Source organism: Lissotriton vulgaris, chromosome 4_1, assembly GCF_964263255.1.
Source record: "Lissotriton vulgaris chromosome 4_1, aLisVul1.2, whole genome shotgun sequence".
NCBI classification, from domain to species: Eukaryota; Metazoa; Chordata; class Amphibia; order Caudata; family Salamandridae; genus Lissotriton; species Lissotriton vulgaris.
The window spans coordinates 1,371,185,888-1,371,211,155 of record NC_141691.1 but is presented as its reverse complement, the minus strand read 5'-3'; positions in this window follow the sequence as shown (position 1 = coordinate 1,371,211,155).

Below are 25,268 nucleotides of genomic sequence, written 5' to 3'. Positions count from 1 at the left end.
AATTTTTAAAAAACCTGTGGGCTCCCGGCTTCCGCCTCAGGAGTACTAATTCTGTAGAAGCGCTCGTTCTCAGCGCTTTTAAGCTGGGCGGGGGGCGTGGCCTCAGAGGGAGCGTGGCCTCGGTGCACGCCGGCAATGGCGTCCACGAGTGGTGGTTTGTTTGTGTCCTTGACAGCGCTAAGATCCGCTGTCCAAGGAGTAAGAGTTGCTTTCCTGCCCTCAAGTTGCCAGGTAAAGGAATTCTTTTTAAAATAGCAGACAAAGTTTAAACGTGACACTCAATTTTTAAGAAACCTGTGGGCTCCCGGCTTCCGCCTCAGGAGTACTAATTCTGTAGAAGCGTTTGTTCTCAGCGCTTTTAAGCTGGGCGGGGGGGGCGTGGCCTCAGAGGGGGCGTGGCCTCGGTGCACGCCGGCAATGGCGTCCACGAGTGGTGGTTTGTTTGTGTCCTTGACAGCGCTAAGATCCGCTGTCCAAGGAGTAAGAGTTGCTTTCCTGCCCTCAAGTTGCCAGGTAAAGGAATTCTTTTTAAAATAGCAGACAAAGTTTAAACGTGACACTCAATTTTTAAAAAACCTGTGGGCTCCCGGCTTCCGCCTCAGGAGTACTAATTCTGTAGAAGAGACATTCAAATGTGTTGTAGTCGTATGAGTTCATTTCCGTGATGGCCATGTTGTCCTTAGGGATGATTGCAACCCCTCCCCCTCACTGGTCTTCCCAGTCTTTGTTGATGAGGAAGAAGCCTGGGGGTACAAGCATGTCTAAGAAATGTGGGGATAGCCCATTGAGCCAGGTCTCCGTGAGGAACGCAATGCCAATGTAATGCACGAGGATGGCCTCTGCTAGTTCAGTTGCATGTAAGAAAGCCGAACTGCAGTTGATCAGTAAGCAGTTGGTGAAAAGCTCTTTGTTGCTGGCGGTATTTTCTTTGGGTGCCCTGGGTATAGTGGTAAGGACGGGCGGTCTCTGGGGTTTTGTGCAGGGAAGGTCTTTTTGGAGACCTATGATCACTTGGATTTTAGATTTAGGAGAATCAAAGGAGGGTGTATCGTAAGAAGAGGCTAGAATGGCTGCTTTGTTATCAGACATGGCTGCTTCTGTTCTAGTGGATCTTGAGGTCAGGGGTTTTGTATCAGTATTTGAGCAATTCTGAGGCCTAAAAGGAAGGACTGCGATTCTTGAGGCTTTTTATGGCCAAGGTTCTGTGACCCTTATTGGGGGTCTCTGAGGCTGAGTTTCAAGGGTTTCTGAGGGCCATGAGGGGCTCTTGTGGCTGTTGGTGTTGGCAGTGGGGGGTACCCAGGGAGGAGATTGGTGGAATCTTGCGTGCTTTACCTAGGTTGGAGAGGATATCGGTTAGGCCCCAGGAGATCGCGTCTATCTGGTTTTCCAGTGACGCGAGTCGCTGCGCCATAGAGTCGTGGGTGGAGTTGAGGGCATCTAGGGATTCATCTTGTGTGGTGTAGATCGGGTTGAGGGAGTGTTGTCTCTTATTTATTGTGTAGGACAGGTTGCCCCTTTTTGAAGTCAAGGGAGGAAGGTGGATTGAGACATGAGATGAATTTAAGTATCTGAGATCTGTGAGGGAACTAGTGAGGTTAGGGGTCGTTGTCATCGGGGCTCATTCATGAGGTTGCGGAAGGAGGGTCCAATTGGGGGGGAGGTTGTGTTTTCCATAGGGTGCTGTGGAATATGTTTAGTAGGGGTACTGTGATGAGTGGTGACTCGGGGGAGCTGTGCGGTGGGAGCATGTGGTGGTGTGGATTGAGTTTCCCGTTGGGGCTGATTGCCTGTAGGCGGGAGTTGGGTTGAGGTGGGGCGAGGCGGGTGGGGGAGAGCGGATCAGGGTGAGGGGAAGAGGGAGTCGAAAGCTTCAAGGTTAGCTGTAGCTGTAAGGGAGCTTTGGGTTGAGGTGGGGTGAGGAAGGTGTGGGAGAGCGGATCGAAGTGAGGGAAAGAGGGAGTCGAAAATTTCAAGGTTCTTATTGTTTGCCTGAATGAGGACAGTGCCGTTAGTGTGAATGGTCACGGATGTGATCCCTCTTCTAGACGAGCGATTGGGGAGCAGGTATGTTAATTTGCAGCTGTGTGGTGTGGATGTGGTATTGGCGATATAAAGTTGGGTTCTGAGCGTGGAGATCCAGTCTTCAGGTCTCTCTGTGTGGAAAATTAGGTCCATCTTATTCAGACTTTTGGAAGAGGAGTGGTAGATGTCACTAAATAGGGTTTCTCTGTGTTGTCTGATTAGTTTTTGTTTGAAGTTTCGTCTCATTTTAGCAGAGAGGTGGGGGAAGTTAATAGTGTATGAGTACGGGCTATGGGGTTTCAGATGTGTAGGTAGGATATTCGGTGGGGGGTTGGCGAGTCAAGAGCCATAGTGGGGGTACTGTGTGCAAAGGGGATCAAGTCTCTGAAATTGAGTATGCAGGAGGTGGGGAGAAGGTAAATCAGACCAGCCGAGAGTGAGATGGATGTTGGGATTAAATTTACTGTTGGTGTCTGGTCTGGGCCTGTTGTGAGTTATAGTCGGGACTCTGATGGACAGGCAAGGGCCAGGCAGGGTCCTGGGAGGGGTCATAGTTCCGAGTAGGTCTAATGTTCTAATTCCAGGGATCTTCTTTGAACATGGCGCGGGTTATATTAGGTTAATAGGGCTTGTCAGATGGTAGGCTGTGGCTCTTAGAGCTCTAAGGGGTAGCCATCCTACGGCCAGGATGACTCGGCAAGGGGCGTGGGACTTTGTGCTGGGCTGAGGGCTCTAGAGAAAAGGTCCCATCTTCATTGGGGGCAGAGGGACTCTTGTCCCACAGGGTCTTGTGCCATAGAGGCGATAGGCACCAGATCTAGGGGATTGAACAGCACAGTGAGGGATATGGTTCCACCATTTAGAACCTAAACCAACTAAAGGAGCTCAAGGGGGAAAAGTAGGAGGAGGCCGCCCCACACTCAATCAATACTCAGCAAACACTCGTTCGAGTGGTTAAGTATATGCGGAGGCTGAGATCTCCATGAGGAGCATTTCTGATCGAGCACACTCGGAAGCGGGGGCAATAATTTTACATTGCACCACCAGTGAGCACGTGATCATTTGACACGGTGTTCAAAGCTTCTGATGGTTGCAGGTATGCAGTAAGGGGCAGCCATCAGGTCGAGTGAAGTGAGAAAAGCAAAAATTGATATCAGAACCCCGAGTTTGCCCTGACAAAAAGATTTCCTACAGGATCCTCCCATAAACTACTTAACCCAATATCCCTCAGGGTGTCTTTTGCCCTTCTTAACCAGAAGATCTTGAGTGAGCAATCTGCCCCCCTGGTTTCAAGAAGTGCTTGGGCGTACAAGGCCAGTTCGGTAACTCAAAGCCTTCTCCAGTATGTCACCGGTCTGAAGCGAGCTATGTCCTCAATTTTATTAGAGCCCAAACTAAATAAAGAGGCAACAATGGTGTTGATTGTGGGAGACCTATTAAGTCTCTCAAAAATTTGTTTTGGGCTGTAGTCAGGGGAGCTAAATCTGCAAAACCCCACAGCTCAGCCCCATATAATACTGAGGTGCTGATTTTGGTTTTATAAAACTTTAAAACTGAAGCCACTGCTTGGTATGAGAAAGTCTCTGCTCTTTCATCAGCACTCCAGTCAATTGGGTGTGTTTAAGAGCCAGCACATCAATTTGGGGCTTCCAATTTAATTTCCTTCCTATTGTGGTTCCCAGGTACGTAAAAACGTCCGTCTGCTCTAGATGGACGTTAGTCATAAAAACTCTCCCTTTTACGGCTTTACTTTTGTGGACAACCATAAACTTGGGGCCCGATTCACAAAACTATCTTAAGACAAAATCCTAAACTTACTACCGTTTTGGTATTCACAGAAGGCACATACTTATTTTGGCATTCACAGAAGGCTCTTACTCATTAGGACTCCTAAATGCCTTCTGTGAAAACCGAAAGTCTTAAGGTTAGGATTTTTCTCAGTTTAGGAGTAGTAAAGTGAGGACTCCTAACTTTAGGACTCCTCAACTGAGACAAATCCAACTTTAAGACCATCGGTATTCACAGAAGGCAATTAGGAGTCCTAAAGTTAGGAGTCTAATTTTACTACTCCTAAACTGAGAAAAATCCTAACTTTAACATTTTAGGTATTCACAGAAGGCATTTAGGAGTCCTAAAGTTAGGACTCCTAAGTTCTGTGAATACCGAAATGAGTAAGGGCCCGATTGACAGAACTAACTTAAGACGAAATCCTAAACGTACTACTTTTGGTATTCACAGAAGTTAGGATTTTGTCTTAAGACAGACTTAAGACAGACTTAAGTTAGGATTCTGTCTTAAGTCTGTCTTGAGTCTGTCTTAAGTCTGTCTTAAGACAAAATCCTAACTTCTGTGAATACCAAAAGTAGTAAGATTAGGATTTTGTCTTAAGTTAGTTCTGTGAATCAGCCCCTAAGTGCCTTTTGTGAATACCAAAATGAGTAAGTGCCTTCTGTGAATACCAAAATGGTAGTAAGCTTAGGGTTTTGTCTTTAGTTAGTTCTGTGAATCGGGCCCTTGGTCTTCTCCACATGTACCAACAGTTCATGATCGCGGCAAAACACCTCAAACCTAGAAAGGGCTGACTGCAACTCTTTTTGAGTCTTAGAAATTATCAGGGTGTCATCCGTGAACATTAACAAGGATATCTTCTTACCTGCTGAGGTAGGTGCATCTGTGGGGTAGTTAACAGAATACTGCATAACCCTGTTAATAAATAAGGAAAACAAGGTTGGTGCAGGGACGCACCCCTGGCGAACCCCTTGTAAATGGTAAACTTATCCATAACGTCCCCCTGCATTCCCCAGCAAACTTGAGCACAGTTATAGCCATGTAGGGTGACTAAGAAAGCCAGTATTTGAGGTGGTATCCCCATATCCAGGAAAACTCTCCACATTTTGGTACGAGGTACCAAATCAAAATCAGATTTAAGATCAATAAAACCTGCATAAATTGTGCCCCCTCCTATAATAACTACCCGACAATAATCATGAACCTAAAAACCTGATCTATGGTGCCAGTGTGTGGTCGAAACCCTGCCTGTAGTGGTGACATAATGTCTGTTTCATCTATCGACGTCTGGATTCTACATAGCAACAACCTGGGAATGTTATTTTTAATACAATCAATAAGACTTATTGGCCTGTAATTGCCAGGTTTAGATCAATCCCCCTTTTTTAAAATCAGGACGATTTCTGCTCCACACCACTTTTCTAGGATAGAGGCGCCACTAGCTATACCGTTGGTGAGTAGCTGAATATAAGTCACCCATTTGTCCTCATCGTGCATGAAGAGGTCCGCCGGTATGCAGTCTAGGCAAGGTGTTCTGCCTTTTGGGATTGAGGTAAGTGCGTGTTGGACCTCTAACCTGGAGAAGTGCTGGGTGGCAGTAGGGTTGGGCATATAAAATTAGTCAGTACTAGCTCCAGTGTCAGCAAACTGGGCCTCAAAATGCGAGGTCCCCAGCTCCGGGGCGACATAGTTAACTGGAGCTTGATTTAATTTGCCACTACCCCATTTGACAAGGTATCAAAAGTTAGCCATGTTTTCCCCTTGCTGGCCTTAAGCAAATCTTGCCAACGGTTTTCCTCCCAGTCCCTTTTGGCTTGTGATAGAATTTGCGTATACCCAGCTCTTGCCTTTTTAATGTCTTCCATGCTCTTTAGTCTAATGGCTCTTGATAATGTCCTGTATGCCTCTCTGCGAGATTTGTTGTAGCAAGTGGCTACCCTTGTGCACGGTTCTTTCCTCTGTTTATTTAGATTTTTGGTAAAAAAAGTTTTGAGTTTAGTAAACAGATCATTATGGACCTGTGATATGGTTCAATTTATATCCTCCTGAGTGACGCAGGTGTGGAGGGTAGCTATCGAGCACTCAACCAGCCCCTTCATCTGTTCTAAGTGCCCTTCATTGTCGATAATCTTAGCCCATTTGACTCTCCTGCAGTCGTTTGTAAGCTGAACTTCTACTGTTGCCTTCACAGTTTCCTGATGGTTGTAAATGGGAAGAATAATCGAGGGTTATGATCACTTTCGATCCGCTCCTGTACTACCATATCCAGTAGGGAGGTCCAAAATTCTAAGTTAAGTAGAATATAATCTGTACGGCTGCTTCTCGGCCCGTTATTAAATATATGAGAGCCCCACCTATCTGAATTAGACCTCCCATTCACTGCCCTTACTCCCCGTTCCAAACATAGCCCTTTTAGTTGTAATGTAGCCTCTGTCCATCTTTTAATAATGGGAGTGTGTCCGATGAACCCTGCATGCATATACCCAAGTAAGTGTTTAAGACCACAATGCTGCAAAACTATCTACAAATAATCTCATAGCACTTTGCCCTGTTACACTGTGACGGTTTGAAGACCTGTCCATCCAATAAGCATGACATCAGCAAGTGTGCCAGTGAATCATCTGAGATGTGACCTTTGGAAATCCTGAAGTCTCATGACGGACTACTGGCGGTTTCCTCCTCTCCTTCCACTACTTCTTGAATACTTCATGGTAGCGTTTTCACCTGTCTCCTTCTATTTCCTGGGAAGAGCAGGTAGAAGCCAACTAAGAAGTGTCCCATGAGAGAAGACAGTTCCTTTTACCTTGAGTGCAAACAGGCACTGCAGTCGCCCCCACTCTTGGGGCCATTACTATCCTGCAGGCTAGGTATTGTACTTCCTTTCAGCATGCATTTGTTACATGCCCATACCTTCCTTGCGACACCTATTGTTCTCACAAGCAGTGAGGAAGGCGAAAACACAATAAACTATAGCATTTGTGTATTGAGGGATCAACCTGGAAATTATTATGATGGAACATATCACTCTGTTCTAAATTGAGCGCCGTGTACAAAAACATATCAAAACTGATGTTGTAGGTCCCATTGGTTTGAGTGGACATCACAGCATTTAACAACAGAATTTTCACAGCTGACAAATGCTTAGTGAAGGTGAATGATTGCCTAAACACTGATTCAGATTGGGGTCAAGTGCTATGGTAGCTTTATAGGGGTTACCGATCTAGAAGACTGATTGCAATGCATCAATGTATGATTCTATGGGAACTCTGAGTAACTTGAGAATGATAACGTAAAAGAATACTTGAAGATGTTACTACTTGATCTATTGGGCATTACATTTTCAAAACCACTTGAATTCCAAAGAGCACACTGAATAAGCCCAAGAAACTCATGCCTATAATCGCCTGCTCCCTGAGGCAAAAACAAGCATGACATGTTTTACAGGCATCCTGAAATAATGTCACTACTTTCTCCCCAACAGATAACCTCTCAACAAATGACCTGACAATTCACTAAAATTCAATGATGACAGCCATCCTAGACCAAGAACCCCTTTTGAAATTAAAAAGGGTTAGAGAGACTCCCTTGAGATCCTGGTTCAACAAAGATCCAAATGCTGAAAGATGGCAATTAAAAGCTGTAGAAAGACTTTCAAGAACAAAACCGACCAAAACCCACCTTCACCAACTCGAAGTGGAACACTAGAAACACAAAAATAACATCATGAAAGAAAAATCTGCTTTCTTCTGCAGCACAATAGATAAAGCAAAATACTGCCCCAAAGAGCTTTTCAATGTCATCATGCAGCAAATCTTGAAACCAGCCAAAAAACTCCTGGTATATTCAAAGAATGCTGTAACAAATTTGCAAAACTCTCCAATAATAAAAGCATGAAGATCGAACTCTCCTAGACTGCTACACTCAAAAAATTCTCTTGAAACTCACTCCCCATAAAGGAGAGAGTCAACACTCTGAGATCACTAGGTACAACCAAATCCCAAGGTCCCCCACAATACTCAGGAGCTGGAAGTTGTTCAACTCACTCATGGTTGAGGACATCTCCAAGATTGTAAAAACCTAGCCCTCGTTCCACCTCGCAAACCCTCTTCCGGCCTCCCTGGAAAAAGTCTCAATCACGCCCTAACACCATTGTGGACTAAGTTAATAAGCAGCTCCCTGAGTAATGGGAATATATATGATCCCCTCAGACGAGGTCTAGTCACTTTCCTTACTAAAAAGAAACATGCCCAGACCCTGATGGCCAAACCCGGTGTTTCCCAAAATGGGGTCCGTGGACCCCCAGGGGTCCGTGACACATTCCCAGGGGGTCCACAGGCAGCAGTTTTAAAAGCACTACAAAGTTTCTTGTAGAATTAGCAGGTTCGAGCAACAATAAAAGTGTCAAGATAACACCAGTGATGAATGTACCTGCTGGAGAGAGGTGAAAGTTTTGTCCAGTGGCAGGGTTGACTTATCTAATGTAGCACAGAGGGTTAATATGCCTGCTGCAAAGAACGTGAACCATGCATTTAAAAAAAGTATTTTATGTGCATAGGTCAGTGGGTTACTGCTTTTGTCAAAGAGATTCTTTTGTTACTCGCCAGTTCATAAGCGACAATCATAATCTAGCACAGTGACCTATACATGGTCATCCAAGAGCTGCTTACACACTGCATGGTACAAGTTAGTAACTTATGGTTTTTACTAGTCTTTCATTATCCTGATGCTGTTAAATGAGTTTATTTGTGTGGAAATACATTGTTATTGTTAGTCAATGCTAACCACTGTGTTATGTTCTGAATCCTGAGTGTGGGCTTTTCCAGACCAAGCCCTCTTTAAAAATGCCTACCAGTATGAATGACATGTGAAACCTCCACCTTGCAGTCCCCTTTACCTTATGTACCATTTTCTCTACACTGATTTACAAGTATGATTCATTGTATCTAAATGTGTGTGATGTAAAGTCCTCTGACATCTTACAATGGTATGAGAGATGCTATAAAACAAATGAAATACATGTGACAGGTGTGCTATGGAGAAATGAGAGGCACTGTTGAAGGGTGTTAATAAGGGAATCATTAAAGAACCCTAACTAAGATTGCTGTATCCTGGTGCATAGTAAAATCATCAATTACTATTCTTTGAAAGCTAATACAATTCAATATATAATGATAAATGTGCTGTAGAATGCACCATTGTATCCTAAATTTTCTTGGGCGGGGGGGGGGGGGCCTCCCAAAGCCCCCTTTGTAGTGGTCAGGCTCACTCACTGCACTTGGTGTGCACTGTATGGGGACTGGTCTAAAAACATTTGCCAGGGCTGCTTTGGGTTTGCACTCTGGCCCTGGCAGGAGCAGGAGCCTTGTATTACAAAATAAAACTAAGCATTTAAAATTTAAACACGGAGATGCAGCACCAACCTTCCTATTAAAATGTTCTGTTTTTTGCAATTTCTATTAATATAAAATACTAAAATCCTTAGTAATTCGAGTATTTTTTTGTGTGCACTTGTGTTTTTTTCGAATTATTCTTTTAACCACATCCGCGCTCAGAGAATTCTGCTCGCATGCTCAGATTTTCAAAATCCCATTATTCATGACGAGCTGGGCTCGGCATCAGCGTGCGAGGAGGCTACGCCATGACGAGCCCAGCTCGTCATGAGCCTGGAAGGGGTTAATGTTTGAAAATTAAATCATACAAATTGCTGGGGGTCCCCGGCTTCCAGTGTTGAGTCAATGGGGGTCCTCAGGAGTCTTAAGTTTGGGAACCACTGGCCTAAACAATTTCAGGCCCATCTCTAAACTTCCCTTCCTGGCAAAAATTCCTGAGAAATGTTTTCTCTCCCAACACATCCAACACATGTACACCAATAATCTACTTGACTCACACCAATCGGGTTTCAGGAAGTGATGCAGCACTGAAACAGCTATATTAAATATAGCATATGATACACAAATCTGTGGATGCAGACCAATGCTGCATGCTCATCCTCCTAAACTTATCAGTGGCCTTCGACTCAGTCGACCATAAGCTACATTTGGACTGCCTCCAACAAAGGGTCAGAGCAGATGTCATGATTCTGCAATGGTTCACCTCGTTTCTATGTGACTGCTGGCAACAAATAAAAATAAACAAATTGACTTCAGATATGCCTGCTATAACCCGGGGGTCCCCCAAAAGTTAGTCCTGTCACCTACAATCTTCAATATCTAGATTGAACCTGTCGCCATCATACACAAACAAGCAAACATCCTCTGCCACCTTCATTTGGAGGACCCCCAGCTATGCCTGGAAATATACTCACAAGATGACCTACACTGGCTTAATTCCACTCTCATAAAAGTCTAAAACTGGCTGTTACACAACCACCTGAAACTCAACCAAGACTAGACAGAAATTCTTCTCCTGTTTAACAATGGGCTGATCCTCCAGGTCATGAGGGGCTAAATAACATTGACTCTCTAAAGTGCAAACTAACTCTAGATGACTCCACCAAATCTCTGGGGATCATCCTAGACCCTAGTTAGAACAACATGAACATACACATAAGAATACAGTGAAGAGTGTCTTTACAACCATAAACTCCTGAAAAAAATCAAGCCCTTCCTCCTACGGGAACGCCACTCTCACAGGTACTGCAAAGTCTCACTTAGCCCCTTTGAGAGCCTCACTAAATGCAGCTGCAAGGATGGTCACTGAGGTCAATAGATATGATCACATCTCACCCAACCTGGAAAATCTAAAGTAGCTTCCAATCCAAGCACATTGCTGCTTCAAAACTGTTTGTCTCAGCAACAGAGTCCTCCACACCGGTAAATTAGCCTATCTCACGGCCAAACTCACAAAGGCAGGCAAGATGAGAAATTTAAGATACACCAATACTCTGCTTGTCATCGGGGGTTCTGATTGGACAGCGTGTGTGGGTAGGGTTGAGACCAGGTCGAGGAACATGGCGGCTGGCTGACGCTGGTCGCGGGAGCTCCAGGAACAGCGCGGCGTCTCGGCATGAAGATGGATTACAATACAGCTGAATGCGGCGAACTCACCCGGTAAGGATGTGATATTTTGATGGTGAGGAAAGATTCCGGATCTGATGTGGCCCCTGTTTTCTTCTTTTTGTGTTTTTTCCCTTTTTCGGAAAGACGAGTGGCCCCGGGGAGCTGGAGGTTGGCGCTAGGGCTGGGAGGTGATGGCTCGAGAAGCGGAGGCGGAGCCAGAGGCTGCAAAGGAGTCTCGCAGGGGATGCGGCAGAGGCCGAGCGAGTCTCTGGGAGAGCCAGGCGAGGTTGTGGTTATGGGTTCGGGCAGCAGCTTTGCGGATTCGATTTGGGTTTAATGTCAACGGATTCGGCAGAGTGAGTACACCACATGCACCATTGTGCACTCTGGAAATAAAGTGCCCCTTAAATAATAATCATGAGGTAGGCAGGATATTGGAACAGGACCAGAGGGACCAGAGGGGGTGTATGGCTCAGGACTTTTTATATCCCTCACCTACTCCTGTATTATTTGCAAAACTAGTCGCTGAATCTGATAAAGCTAATGAAGCAGAAAGCACAGACCCGATCCGGAGTGAGGTGGGGGAAGCAGCTGCACATGTGACTGTGCCGTGACTCTACCCGGGATTCCTTCTATTACAGGGAAGAAAAGGAAGTAGAGAAGAAAAGAGGAATCTGTTGTTGCTGGGGGGACAGGAAGGAATAGATACCAACTTTGGTCTCAGACTCAGGTGGGGTTTAAAATTAGACAATATGACACCCTGGATCCCCTGGATAGCCTGAAAAAAGTTGTGCCTATGACCCCCCGCAAAAAGAAAAATACTAAGCCTCGGGGTATTTTGTAAACCAAGATTCCGGGCCGTATATCTGTAAAGTCTACTCCTTCCCTTAAATCATACTTTAAAATTATGGAGCAGGCTGTGAGGCTACAAGACTCAAACTCAGAAGCTGTTGTAGGCACAGCGTTAGCTCCGCAGAGTAGCCCCTATCAAATTCCTCTCAATAATCGTTTTTCCCCTTTGGCTAAGTTTCAGGAGGTGCAGGAAGTGGTAACCAACATAGACTTGCAGAGTCTTATTGACTCTGCCAACCCTATCAGTTCTATCAGCCTTATAAGTCCATTGTGCCGGCAAGTAGAATTGACAGCAGGGGCTGCAGATATTACCATCACTGCTACTACTACTACAACTACTACTACTAACATTACTACTACCCCCTCTGTTTTAACTCATCGTTCCAGTCAAACAGCTCAAACAACTTCACAACTTCATTCTGTTGGTCCCCCAGACATGCCAGAGTTATCATATGAAGATCCTCAAGTAATGTCCCCTGATGGAGTCAGAGATGGAGATGGAGAGGGGGGATTGAGTGGTAAGATCCAACTGGGACCCTTTTTTCAGGCCCCAAGGGGTGATCTGCTCTCTAAATTTGCAATCTCGGAAGCAAACCAGAAAGGGATACAAGATAAATGCGAGGCACTAGAGTCCAAGCTAGATGATATCAGTACCCGCACAGGTTCACTTGAACTTGAGGTTAAGACACTCTCAGTCTCAGTGCAGGAGAACACGAAGGACATAGAGGCTCTGAAATCCCAGAATCGAGTTTTACTACTAGATATGGAAGGGTTAGAGATGCAAGCTCGTAAAAATAATCTAAGGATTCTTAAAATCCCAGAGGGGGTGGAGAAGGGGGATATCAAGGCCTTTGTGTGTAAGTTGCTAAGAGAGGGCATTCTGAAAGATCTGGAAGCTGAGATCCAGAGAGTCCACAGGGACCCTTTTAAACCTCATCCAGACAGGAAAGCCCCTAGGAGAATCCTGGTTAACTCGCAGACCTATGCAGTAAAAGAGCTGATTTTGGGGAGATCCCTGAAAGGGGTAACATCACACCATGAGATGGGGACATACTCAGATAAAGACACTAGAACAGCGCAGCGGCAGTGGGAGTTGGGCTCAAGAATGCCAGAACTTAGGAGTCTGGGGGCACAGGTTCAAATGAAGTTTCCCGCACTACTAAAAGTTATGTGGAATAATAAGATGCTTAACTTCAGTGCCCCAGAAGATGTGGATGCTCTACTGCTTCAGATCAGGGATAGAGGTTAAAAAAAAAAGTTTAAAAAAGGGGAGGAGACAAAAAATAATTAAATAAATAAATAAAAGTTGAACAGTATTCTGGGAATGCCATAATCTTGTAGGATCATTATGTTAGACTATGTTACATAACCACGTTATGTTCACAGCACTGGGGGTTCAATTGAGGTTATAAGGATGGGGTGAGATAAATTTGTTGTAGAAAGTATATAATAAAGCAACGAACAATGAGACGCCGTCAATTCCATGGAGGGTCCCATCTGGCGCCTGTGCGCCAAAGATGGAAGGTGGGTTCCTCAAGGGGGGGGGAGGGAGGAGGGTGGGGGGTGGGAGGGAGGGGGAGAAACATTTGAAAATTGTCCTCATACTAATAAAGGTAATGTTTAGTGGCTCTAGTTGGAGGGTTCCTACTAAAACTTGAGATCCGATATAAGTAGAAGACAGGAGATTAAGTTCCTCTCCTGGAATGTTAATGGTCTTAGAAATCCTAGAAAGTTATCTCGGGTGTGTGAGTTTTTGAAGGAAAATGAGACTCACATTTATTTTCTGCAGGAAACTCACCTGGAGGCCCAGGAATGCAATCTAGGTTTCAATAAGTTGAGTTGGGTACAAGAGGTGATGTCCTCAAATCAAAAGGGTTGTACAAAAGGAGTGGCAATGATTGTAAGATGTAATAGAGGGATTAAGATGGTGAAATGCTGTACTGACCAGTCAGGGAGGTGGCTAATTGCAACTCTTTCTATTAATGGTATATCAGTAGTTTGTGCTGTATATCACGGGCCAAACGAGGACAATCCGGGTCCTCTGTTAAAGCTGTATATCACGGGCCAAATGAGGACAATCCGGGTCCTCTGTTAAAGCTTCAGACCAATCTGTTAGAAACTTCAGGCCCATTGATACTGGGCGGTGATTTGAACTTAGTATTTGACACAGATCTTGACCGTACATCGAAAGTAAAATATAGGGTTCCACCTAGAACTTTCTCTATACTCCTACTCTCCGACACTCAACGTTTTGGTATAGGAGTTTAAGTTATTAGATGTATGGAGAGTGAATAAAGGGAAAGTTAGGGAGCATTCGTTTTATAGCAAGAAATACAGGCAATACTCAAGAATCGATTACTTCTTAATTGATCAGAGCCTAATATCACACCTTAAGTCCATAGCTTATACTCCTGCATCGATATCAGATCACTCTGTAGTAGAGATGAAACTTAACCTTAAAACAGATAGTTGTCAAAGGGGATGGACCCTGGATAGGACCTTATTATTAGAAGAGAGGGTGAGAATAGAGCTGGACAATAAGATTGAAGAGTTTTTCAGACTTAATAGCGCCACCACCAGTGAATGTATAGTCCGGGAGACCTTCAAGGCCTATGTGAGGGGGCTCCTGAGATCCTTGATTATCATTAAAAGCAGATCAACTAAGGAAGCGGATGCAGATAGCTTAAGGAGAATTAAGGAGAAGGAGAAGGAATTACAGCAGGCAGCGCTTACATCTAGAAGCCTCCTACCAGAGCTTGAGAAGGATCTGGTCTCCCTACAAGCCAGTCTCAAAGCTAAAAGACAGATGGGATGCCAGTAAGCTTTAGCATTTCGCCTATGGTGAAAGATGTGGCTCCCTCCTTGCTTGGAAATCTAGAGCGGACCGAATCCGGAACAATATAAAGAATGTGGTCCAAAGAAGGACAGGTCTACTACTGCAGGAAGAAGATGAAATTAGGGGGGAAGCTAGATCTTTTATGTATGACCTATATAAGGAAGAAATAGATTATAATCCTAAAGCTTTAAGAACGTGGTTGAATATGAGAGATCTTCCACATCTGTCTGAGGGCGATAGTATATATATCTAGCTACAAGTATAACAGAGGAGGAGATTCGAGAGCAGCTTAAGAAGATGTGCAGAGGTAAAGCTGTAGGTCCAGACGGGCTTCCAGTACAGATTTATCTGAGTCTAATGGATAGGATTGTACAGTTTTAAAAACTCTCTTTAATAGAATATTCTTAGATAATGAACCCATCCCCCCCACATGGTCGGAGGCGACCGTATCATTGATCCGTAAGCCAGATAAGGACCCCCCAAAAATGTAGGCCTATAGGCCCATTTCACTACTTCATTCGGATCTCAAGATTTTTTCAGGTATTTTGGCCTCTAGGATGGCAAAAATCATTAAAACTATTATACATGTGGATCAGAGGGAATTTATACCGGGAAGGCAGCTGAATGAGCTCATTTTTCAAGCAATAGGAGCAATTGACGTCGCAATGGAGAAAGGGTTACCATTAATACTTGTTGTGATCGATGCCGCTAAGGCATTCGATCAAGTCAATTGGAATTATCTCTGGGAGACGATGCATAGTTTTGGTTTTCCATTGAATTTTATTGATGCCATTAAATCTTTGTATTCGAGCCCACGCGCAAAGGTTTTGGTTAATGGTACCATTTCAGAATGTCTCGATATCTCAAGAGGCACTAGACAGGGTTGTCCCCTGTCCCCTCTATTGTTTAATGTTAATATCGAACCTTTTGCTTGTTCCCTTAGGGAAGAACCCTCAATTTTGCCTTTTAAGATTGCTGATCTAGATCTTAAGGTCGCCGTGTATGCAGACGACCTGTGAATGTATACTTCCGACCACGCAACAGCTATGCCTACATTATATAAGTTAGCGGGTGAATTTGGTAAGATCTCTGGCTACAAAATTAATAAAGAAAAAAACTGAAAATATGAGTTGGAATTGTACTGATGTATTATCAGGAGCAAAAGGTTGGATGAGATACTTAGAGATCAATCTAGGACAGCAGCTGAATGATACATCTAAGATCAGTTGGGATAAGGTTTCGAAGGAGGTGGGCTTCTTATTAGTGAGCGCGGCGAATCTCCCATTAAACATATACGGGAGGGTGAACCCTATAAAAATGATAATTCTACCTAAGGTAACCTTTTTGTTCAATTCAATTCCACTTTCTTTTAATGCCAGAGATCTTGCCATCCTTCAAGGCAAAATTGGGTCATTCATCTGGGCCACTAAAACCCTGAGGATAGCTTGGAAAAAGCTGAGGAGAGGGCTGAAATTGGGGGGACTAGCTTTACCTGACTTGCTCTCCTATTGCCATGCCTTTCATTTTAAAAATTTTAGAATGCTAGCTAACACTATGGATTCTTCCTCAATGGGCCGTTTGTTTCGGGCCTTATTGCATGATACTCCACAGGGACAGGAATTCTTTCTCAATAAGTTTGGGGATCCAAAGTTTTACAAGAAAGACAGACTTAAGGTTTTATTGGCTGCATTAAGAAATTGGGGATACATCAGGAAATCACTACGAATAACATACTATGCGCCCCATGCCCCAATCTGGGATTCTCCGGGTACCCCCGAATGTCTTCAGGACCAATTAACACAACCGCTCAGATCCGCTGGTATTAGAGTTTGGGGAGACCTCCAGGTGGATTCACATCTTATGAGCTGGGACTTTATGTCCTGTGTTACTAGGGGGACTCTGACAAGATGTAAGTTTTACCAGATATACACGTCGTGGTCATCACAATCATGGAGTAATGAAGACTCTAGTACAGCTATTGACGATATTGCTAGAGTTGGATCATGGAAACGTGAGATGTCCTTTTGGTATGGGGCATTGATAGAAACAGGGGCCAGTATAGAATCAGAGCTGGTGAGACCCTGGGGTAATATTCTCACCGAAAATGGACAGGACCTGCGGAAACTCTGGTGTGACTCTTTTTCTATGTTACAGGCTGTGGTTAAACCAGCAAATTTAAGGAGGAATCATCTGTAAACCTCTTATAGGGTATGCTGGACTCCAGGTAAACTGTCCAAGATGTCTGCAACAGTATACCACTGTGCTAGATGTAAATTTCCAGCCGCGGATGACCTGCACATATTTATGAGTTACTCGAAGATCGGCCCCTTTTGGATGGAGGTATGTGGTTTCCTTGAAGAATTATTGGGCCTGCAGATTGAAGTATGTGCTAGATTAATCTTCTTTGGTCTCCTGGCAAACTATTGTATGAACGATCTAGCTTCAAAGTTTGAAATATATGTAGTAACCATTGCTAGGAGGGAAATTTGCAGATCTTGGAAGTTGGAGGTACCACCTACATTTGCTGTTTGCCTAAAAACATTGTTATGGTTAGTCAATCAGACATGGCCTGTGATAATTCCAGTTTTGATAAAATTTGGTAGGCTTTGGAGACTTGGAGAGAGAAGTAAGATCAGTCCAATGATTATGCCGAGGCTTGTATGTCCGGTCCTCCCTAATAACATCTAACCCTTTTGGGTCTTGCGAACGGGAGCGGGACAAGGATACAGCCGGGTCTCTGGGAAGACTCTATCCCCTCCTTAGGCTTTCCATCAGGGTTGCTTCCAACTATGGCCTGTAGGAGGGAAGTGGAGATATCCCAAACTAGAGCGTTCTTTTATTGATGGCATGTATGAGGAGTAAAAAACAAAAAGAAAAAAAACACTATGCTTGTCATCCTCCCTTAAGTATGAACACAAAGTCCTGACACCCTCTTTCTCGGGCAATGTCCCCAAAATCTGATACTCCCTTCTAGTCCATATCAGGATAGGAGATGTTTTAATGCATGGAGAAAGTGGGCTCTGGCCCAGGGCCCCAGCATTTCAGGGGGCACCCTCATAGGCTCTGACCCAGGGCCCCAGCCTTTCAGGGGGCTCCCTGAAAGTCAGTGATGTGTGAGAGTCCAGTACAGACATTTTGCTGGGAAATGTATTTATATTTCATGCAACATCCATTGAAAGTTTTTTTTAGATCAAAACAGGACCTCACATGTGAGAAATGGGAGGGTGTCACAGAGTTTATTTGCATGAGCTGCTTCTATTACTATATTGAGACACACTTTACTAGCCCTGAATATAAGATGAACACACATTTTAAGTTGGCAATTGTTTGTGTGTGTGCTGTCAGGGGCATAGACAAAGAAGGCATGAAAGAGCTGACACTAGATGAAAAATTCAGTGTGGTTCCGAACAGGGGCCCCCCAAAATCCTTAAGATGTCCCTTATCAGGATTAACCCCTTCTTCATGAGCTTTAAGAGAAAATGTAAAGATTTCCTCCTCAAGGGGCACCTTAATTCTCCTGGCACTAACACCTAGACATAACTGGAATCTCTACCCCGAACTATGTATGTTCTCTCAAGGACAAGCTATGGTTTAATTCTCAACACTGTTGTACACTATATTGCTGTTGACAGATACTGCTTATGACATAGTTGTAAAGAGCTCTGATACTCTCTGATCTTGCCAACTCTATATAAAACTCTTTAAATAAATAAAAAATGGTCCATAGACTGCAAATCCTCTGAATACACAGAACAAGAATATTTAGTATGATTGTTGGCCAGTGTTCAAACCACAGACATGGAAATGTTTCATAGACCTGCAACATCCACACTGGGAAATTCCCTCTCCTGACTACAGATCCAGGCAACAGAGGATACAGGATGCATGGCAGAAGCTCAGATATAAAAAAACTGAGGTATACAATGAAAGCCTTTGTGAAAGCTAGCTATAAGTCTAAATCCGTTTTGAAAAGGAAAGAAACTGAACCACTACAATCTACCAGAACACTATGTTGTCTGCTACTGTTGATTAGAGGCCAATTGGCCACTGTCTCTGGGGGCAATGGAAAGGTATACAGCAAGACTTAAAGGGACCATGGGTCTCTCCCACACATTGGACTTCCTTCCATGAGCTATATTGAACTGTATTATTTCCTCTTTGGTTAGTGTCATATGAATAAACATTGTGTTCACCAAATGTTGAACTGATATACCAATTGTAATATTGTAGCCAATCTATTTGCACTCTTGCCACCATTACATCCCTATACCCACTTCGTTCTTTATCAACTATTTGCTCTCCCTCTTTTTCTTACTATTCAAATGATGAGATGCTCAACATGAGTCCCTGATCCTTCAGTCTGCATCAAAAGTGCTTTGACTTTTCAATCAGGGGTACCCAGACAGTTCACATATTCTTGTTTTTTTAGTTTTCTAGATACTTGTTTCTGGCTAGCCTGCTGATGGGCTAGAAGCTGCCACCCACAGTTTACAGTTAGATGCCATTCTTGGGTACAGCCCACCACTGTGTTTCCCTTTCTATTCACCCAGACAAGTTTACACTGCGTTCAGTTCTTCCCTGACTACAATTCCAGTCCTTTATAGTCCTAGTTCTGATAACCTGTTCTGGCTGGAGCTTGGATTCTTTGATGTTGAAGAAAGAATTTACACCTCAAAATGGGTGATAATCCAAAAGGCTGTGGACTCTGCGGGTACCTATGTTGATGGTTTCTGTATATCTATTAACTCATTGATTACGATCACTATTCAACAAGCCTGTGGTAGCTCTGGCATTTTTAGGTGGAGCATTCAAGATCTCTTGTATATACTTCAGTATATACTTATATGTGTATGTACTTTGTGGGCTCTGGAGATCAGCCCCAGGACTTGTCTGCTTCTGCTTAGGGACTTTTTTTCTGTTCAACTGCCTCTATTTAACTATCTGGATAGAAAACGACCAGTAGAGGTCAGTAAAATACCAGAATTGCTTTCTGGTGAGGAACTTTCTTTTTTTAAATTTTTCTGGCAACTGTCTCTATTTAATTTTCTTGATAGAAAACGGCCAGCAGAGGTCAGTAAAATAAAAGAATCACTTTAGCATTCTCTAGATTCCAGTCCATAGAAATTATCTTCCACGCGCATCTGTAGACAATAATATTTTTTTCAGATCTTGTATTTTCAGTGATATGACCACAAAGGTCTCAAAATTTGGCTCAACCCCAGAATCACAAGATCTTATACACAATTCTTGCATAGCAGATTAGAAAAACCTCAAAATCATTGGGGTGTGAGTAAATGTACTTCTGCAAATCAGAACACAAGAACAGAAAAATACTATATGTATTCACCTTAAGGCATAAGCACCACACCAATCCTAAAAAATGTTTTCAACACCATGTCACCCGAGATGTTGAAACACAAAGTGAATTGACCCAGTGGAGAAAGTGAATGGGAATAGATACTTGCTACAATCTTCCATCTGCACCGAGGCAAGCTCAACACTGCAGTGGAAATAAACAATAATGTCATCATCAGCCTAATGATGCTTTGCAAAGACTGAGAACAGAGGATGTGTAAGGAGGAAGCAGGAGTGGGGAACAGGGATGTTATCCATCTTGTTCGAAGCGGAGATTAATACAGACAAGTGGAATAACTGAAACACACTAATAAATTCACTTTTATTTATTATACGAAGGGTCATATTATCAACAAAGGGCGTTACATTATCGCCGCTTTTATCGGCAGGAAACTGACGATAAAGCGGCGATAATGGGCTTGATAATATGCTCTATTGAATTTCAATCGAAGCCCATGTTAAATGTCTTCACATCTAACATGGGCTTCGATTGGAATTATTACAGCATATTATCAAGCCCATTATCGCCGCTTTATCGGCAGTTTCCTGCCGATAAAAGCGGCGATAATGTAACGCGAAATTCGTTTCAACTGCAATCATATTAAATCAGTATATATATGTAGTATCATGTGTAAAATTGCATTTTGCACGTTATTATTAGTGCACAAAAATATAAACTTGAAAACAATTCTACATAACCACCAAATTCCGAATGTAATTCCACATTTTCTGAGTAAAAGCTTGGAGCAAGAGTTATTGACCTCATCTGGTCTCAGCATGCGGTGTCGCTATTTCCCGGTTCAATAATACCTATCCATCCAACTAAAAATAAGGCTGAAAAAAGTAACTGATGAACACCACACATATGGGGAATATGTCTGAGTGAGAAGTAGGGGAGTTGGGAGAGTAATGACATATGTTAAGGCAGTTCTGATCAATAGAGTACAGAGTACTGCTTTTGCCTTTGTGCTTCGAAAAAGTTGTGCCTGTTTCACTGTAAAATGATAGCAGGCTAATTACCAGTGAACATATGCCTTCACGTTTGACCCAAGTTATGCATTTCAACAAATAATACTGTTTAGTAGCCCGTGTACACTTGAAAGATTAGGCGCGGAGTTATATTCGCGAGCCACATTTAATGTACATGTTTTTCCCAGTTCACGCTTTGGTATTTAGATATTGCTCTGTGTCAGTTTTGAAGGTAGGCAAGGACATAACACGGCCAAATGACCACAGTGCGACCGTTACGCTAATAAGAAAAACGATTGCAGTGAAATAATGTGCTCTCAGACAGCAGAGAAAAGTGTACCTGGCACGTAACTCATGGCCACTCCACGGCACTGGTCAGCAGTCCGCGTGCGTATCCATGGCAACAGTTATTGAAGATTTACTGCATTGTTATCCACCACGTCCCTGTGGACTAGTGCTGAAGGCTAGCACACAGCTTTCTTCCGTTCTTGTGATATTTTCTTCCTTTATTACCGTGCCCCACAGGTAGGTAGGTGCGCGACTACAAGGTTAGTTTCCCCACGTTTATGTCTTCCGAAAGAAAATCACGGCCGCTGCTGGCGTGCAGTGAGGCATTTGCTTTCCCCAAACAGCTCGTCGTTTGTCACAAACACTCTCCCTTGCTAGACTACTTGACATTACTCCGTATTTGTCTCACATTCCTTAAATGTTTATGTAAATGTGTTGCAGAATGTCGCACTCGAGCATAATGTTCTGAAAACTAGGATAACAGTATGTGCAGGAAGACATAAACCGTCTCCCAGGAATGCAAGGAGTTATGGCAAGCGATGAGATGTTGTAATAAAAACTTGTTTCTCACATATTTTATAATGGTTTATTCCAGTTTAAGGAGCTCTCCTTAACATGATGGGGAGTGTTGAATACTTTCTGAAGGAGGAGCGAGCGCCAAGCCCGTTAACGGACTTGACTGTTGAAGCATCATTGGAACAATTCTTTTCTGTCACTTCAGGGCAGGGCCCGACTGGGAACCGAAACCTGCCCTGGCACACTGCTTGGCCAGCCCCCCTAGGGGAGAGGAGGGGGTGCAGTCGAGCTGTTTGCAGGTTCCCCCAAACCTGTCCTCTACACAAAACTCTGGGCCATATTATCAAGGGGGTTTATCTCCGCTTTTTTGGCTTTAAAAGCCAAGAAAGCGGAGATAAAATTATCTCCCTATTACCTAGCTGCCGCTAACACCAGTTAGTGACAGCTAGTAGGAGATAGCGACCATCTTGGGTCCCACTTTGCATGTCAGTGATATTTATCACTAATGAGATGCAAAGTGGGCGTGCCAAGATGTTAGCGACTGAAAACAGTTGCTAACATCGCTATCTCCTATTACCAACTTTTGGAGATATTCACGCTAAGCGGGAATATCTCCAAAAGCTAACACCTGCCCTGAGCAGTTCTTAGCCATGTTATCCAATGGGAGATGGATAACATGGCTAAGAGCATTAGCTCGCTAATGCATGAATATCGCTGACTTTTCAGCGATATTCATGCTTTGCGGCGATTTTTACCGCATTTGCGTTAAACCTTGGTAATACCAAGGTTTATTTGCGGTAAAAATCGCCGCAGCGCTGCGGTAAATTTTTGTCTCTAACCAAGCAATAGCGATAATTATCGCTATTGCTTGGTAATATGCCCCTCTATTCTAGAAACGTTGGCAGAGAATTAGAACACAAGGTTGTGAATTGACCAATATGGTTAGTTTGTCCTTTTACAAAAAAAAAATCATTTACCGAACCACCAGTCGTCTTACAAAAAAATATTTTTAACAAAAGTATGGATGATGAATAACCCCATAACGAATGCACTGAAAAGCTGACACTACACAAGTGCCTGTAGTGCACGCCACTTTCGCTCATGCTGGCAGCTCCACAAGTCTATTCCTTGCTGCCAGACAGTGACTCTGAAAGTCAAACACCCCTCACATCGGACCCTGTCACCTATTCCTCTCACTCTCTCACCTACTTATCCCACTACCTACCTATACCATATATTTGCTCACTCCCCTCAAACTCACTCATCCCATTTACACACCTAGCTATCACTCTTCTATCCAGCCCACTCAGTTAGTCACTCACATTCTTCATTCACCCACTCACACAGAACACTTTGCAGCTCACTCCACATGCCTACAGACTCTAGCACGCTCCTTCTCATCTGTGATCAAATTAAGTTCATGCCCGTTCCGCCTCTGTGCAGCATTTCACTTCCATCTCTGTCACAGAGCAAGGTCTACACAGGGCCTTGCACACACCTCTATTCTGTAAATACACTGTGCAATCCATGCACACTCACTGCACAAAGGATGAACAATTTTCACAGGCAAGTTATAGGCAGCAATTTTGTTAAGACAACTGTTGGAACTATTATGTCACCCTCCTATAAGTCTTATAAGTAAAATAGTCAGATGCAGCTGCTACAGAAACCAGCTGGTATTTAATGAGTCCAAAGTTCAAATGCCTGCCGGTTGACTCCGCCTTTTATCTTCCCGGGGTGAATTAAAAGTGTGGCATGTGGTTGGCAAATTGTGTTTGCTATTTATAGCAGCACGAATTAAAAGGTCTTGTTATAAAAAGCTGAATAAAATATGTTCTGCTTTCATACAACGCTTTAAACGAGACCCCCACACCAGCATTACGAGGCGTACTTACTGTTTCGGGGAGCACCTGGATGCCTTCGGGGTTTCTCTGGAAGACTCTGCTGCTGGCGCAGTGGAGAAACTCTCTCTCTCGGGGTGCTGGGGAAGTGTTTGTCACCTTGAATAAATCCACGGGCCGGGCCGGAATTAAAAGCAATGAAAGCTTGGTTAGGCCCCGGCCCGGACCGTGGATTTATTCAAGGTGACAAACACTTCCCTTACTCTAAGTCAGATCTGACTTCGAGTAAGGGAAGCGTCTGTCATCTTGAATACATCCACGGGGCCGGGGCCTAATCAAGCTTTAATTGCTTTTAATTCCGGCCCGGTCGTGACGCCCCCAGAGGCAGTGCCAGGCCAATTAATTAATTGATCCACACCACTCACCTGTGGGCGCCAGGTGGCAGCCGGCAGACATGGCCCGGGGCAGGCTACAAATAGTTAAATAAATGACGGGGTTAGGGCCTCTCTCCAGGCTCAGCTCCAGCATCTCGTCGTCTCACTCTCTGGCCTCCTCTGCCTCGCAGTCAAGCACGCTTTTTTTGCATGACCCCAATGCGATTGCGCATGAGCACCCCTAACCAGGCCCACAGGGCTGAACCCCCGAAGCATCACGTTGTTCCGAAATGTCCTCTGCCAACCATATGCATTGGACCTTGTTCACACTCCTTTTATCCGTCCCCCTCCCGCCTTTACTCCATAAAAGTCAGGTGTGAGCCATAATCAAGCTTGCAGGACACAACATTTATTAATAGAGCATACATTGTGATTAAGGCATCGATTCATATGCAGCAGCCCTGCTTACCAATATCTTTAGCACAATCGTGAGAACTGCACGGGCTGACTTCTTTTTGCCCTGGTGGCTGTAAGTGCTTCTCTGCAGGGCAGGCGAACCTGACTTTCACCACTGTATCTAAGTGCACCAACGAGGCATAACACTGGTCAGTATAGATGTCTTTTGGCTAACATGATATTAACTTTTATATTTTGTGAATAAAAAGTATGTTTTTGTTTCCTTTGGAGCATATGCATTTTATCTTTGCTCTTCCTGTTTTTCTTGGTGTGGGCTTTCAAGAAAAAGGTGCCTATCAGTCTTTTTTTTTTGTACAGTAGGCTATGTATTGATTGTAATTGTAGTCATCATACATACATCAAACAGTCTTAAAAATATATCACAATTGCACAGAAAAGCTACTACAAGGACAGTATAAAAACAATATATATTGACAATGGCTCACAATTTTAAGATGTTGCAGGGTGGCACTGCAGTGCTTAATTTGAGCAGGAGCTTTCAGGTGCTCAGCACCTGCACTTCTTTCACAGGGCCGGGACTACAATTTCTGACCCTGCAGGTGGTGGTCTCAAAATGAATTGTTCAAATTTAAAATAAAAAGAATAACATACATTGCATGGTTTCTGGCTGGTAAATGTTCATAGACAGGCCAGCATACGCCTGTCCAGGCAGGCATGATTGTGTTTCACCATGTTAGTGATGATGTCATCACAAATCCAAGAAGTCATTGACAAACTATGTCTTGCATTCTATTTCCCGAGTCTGCTGCACCCTGCCACTGCCTGAGCCTAAGCCTCCCATTTGATAATTGTAGCTAGGGACTGGCTCAAGACTGAGTTGAGGCAAGGAAGCAGCGAGAGCGCATTTGGAACTTGGGAGTGAGGGCTCTTGAGGAAGAATAAACAAAAGTAAGTGTGGACTTTCCACTTTCCGTGTAGCCAGAGTAGCATATCCTGCAGCCCTGCATTG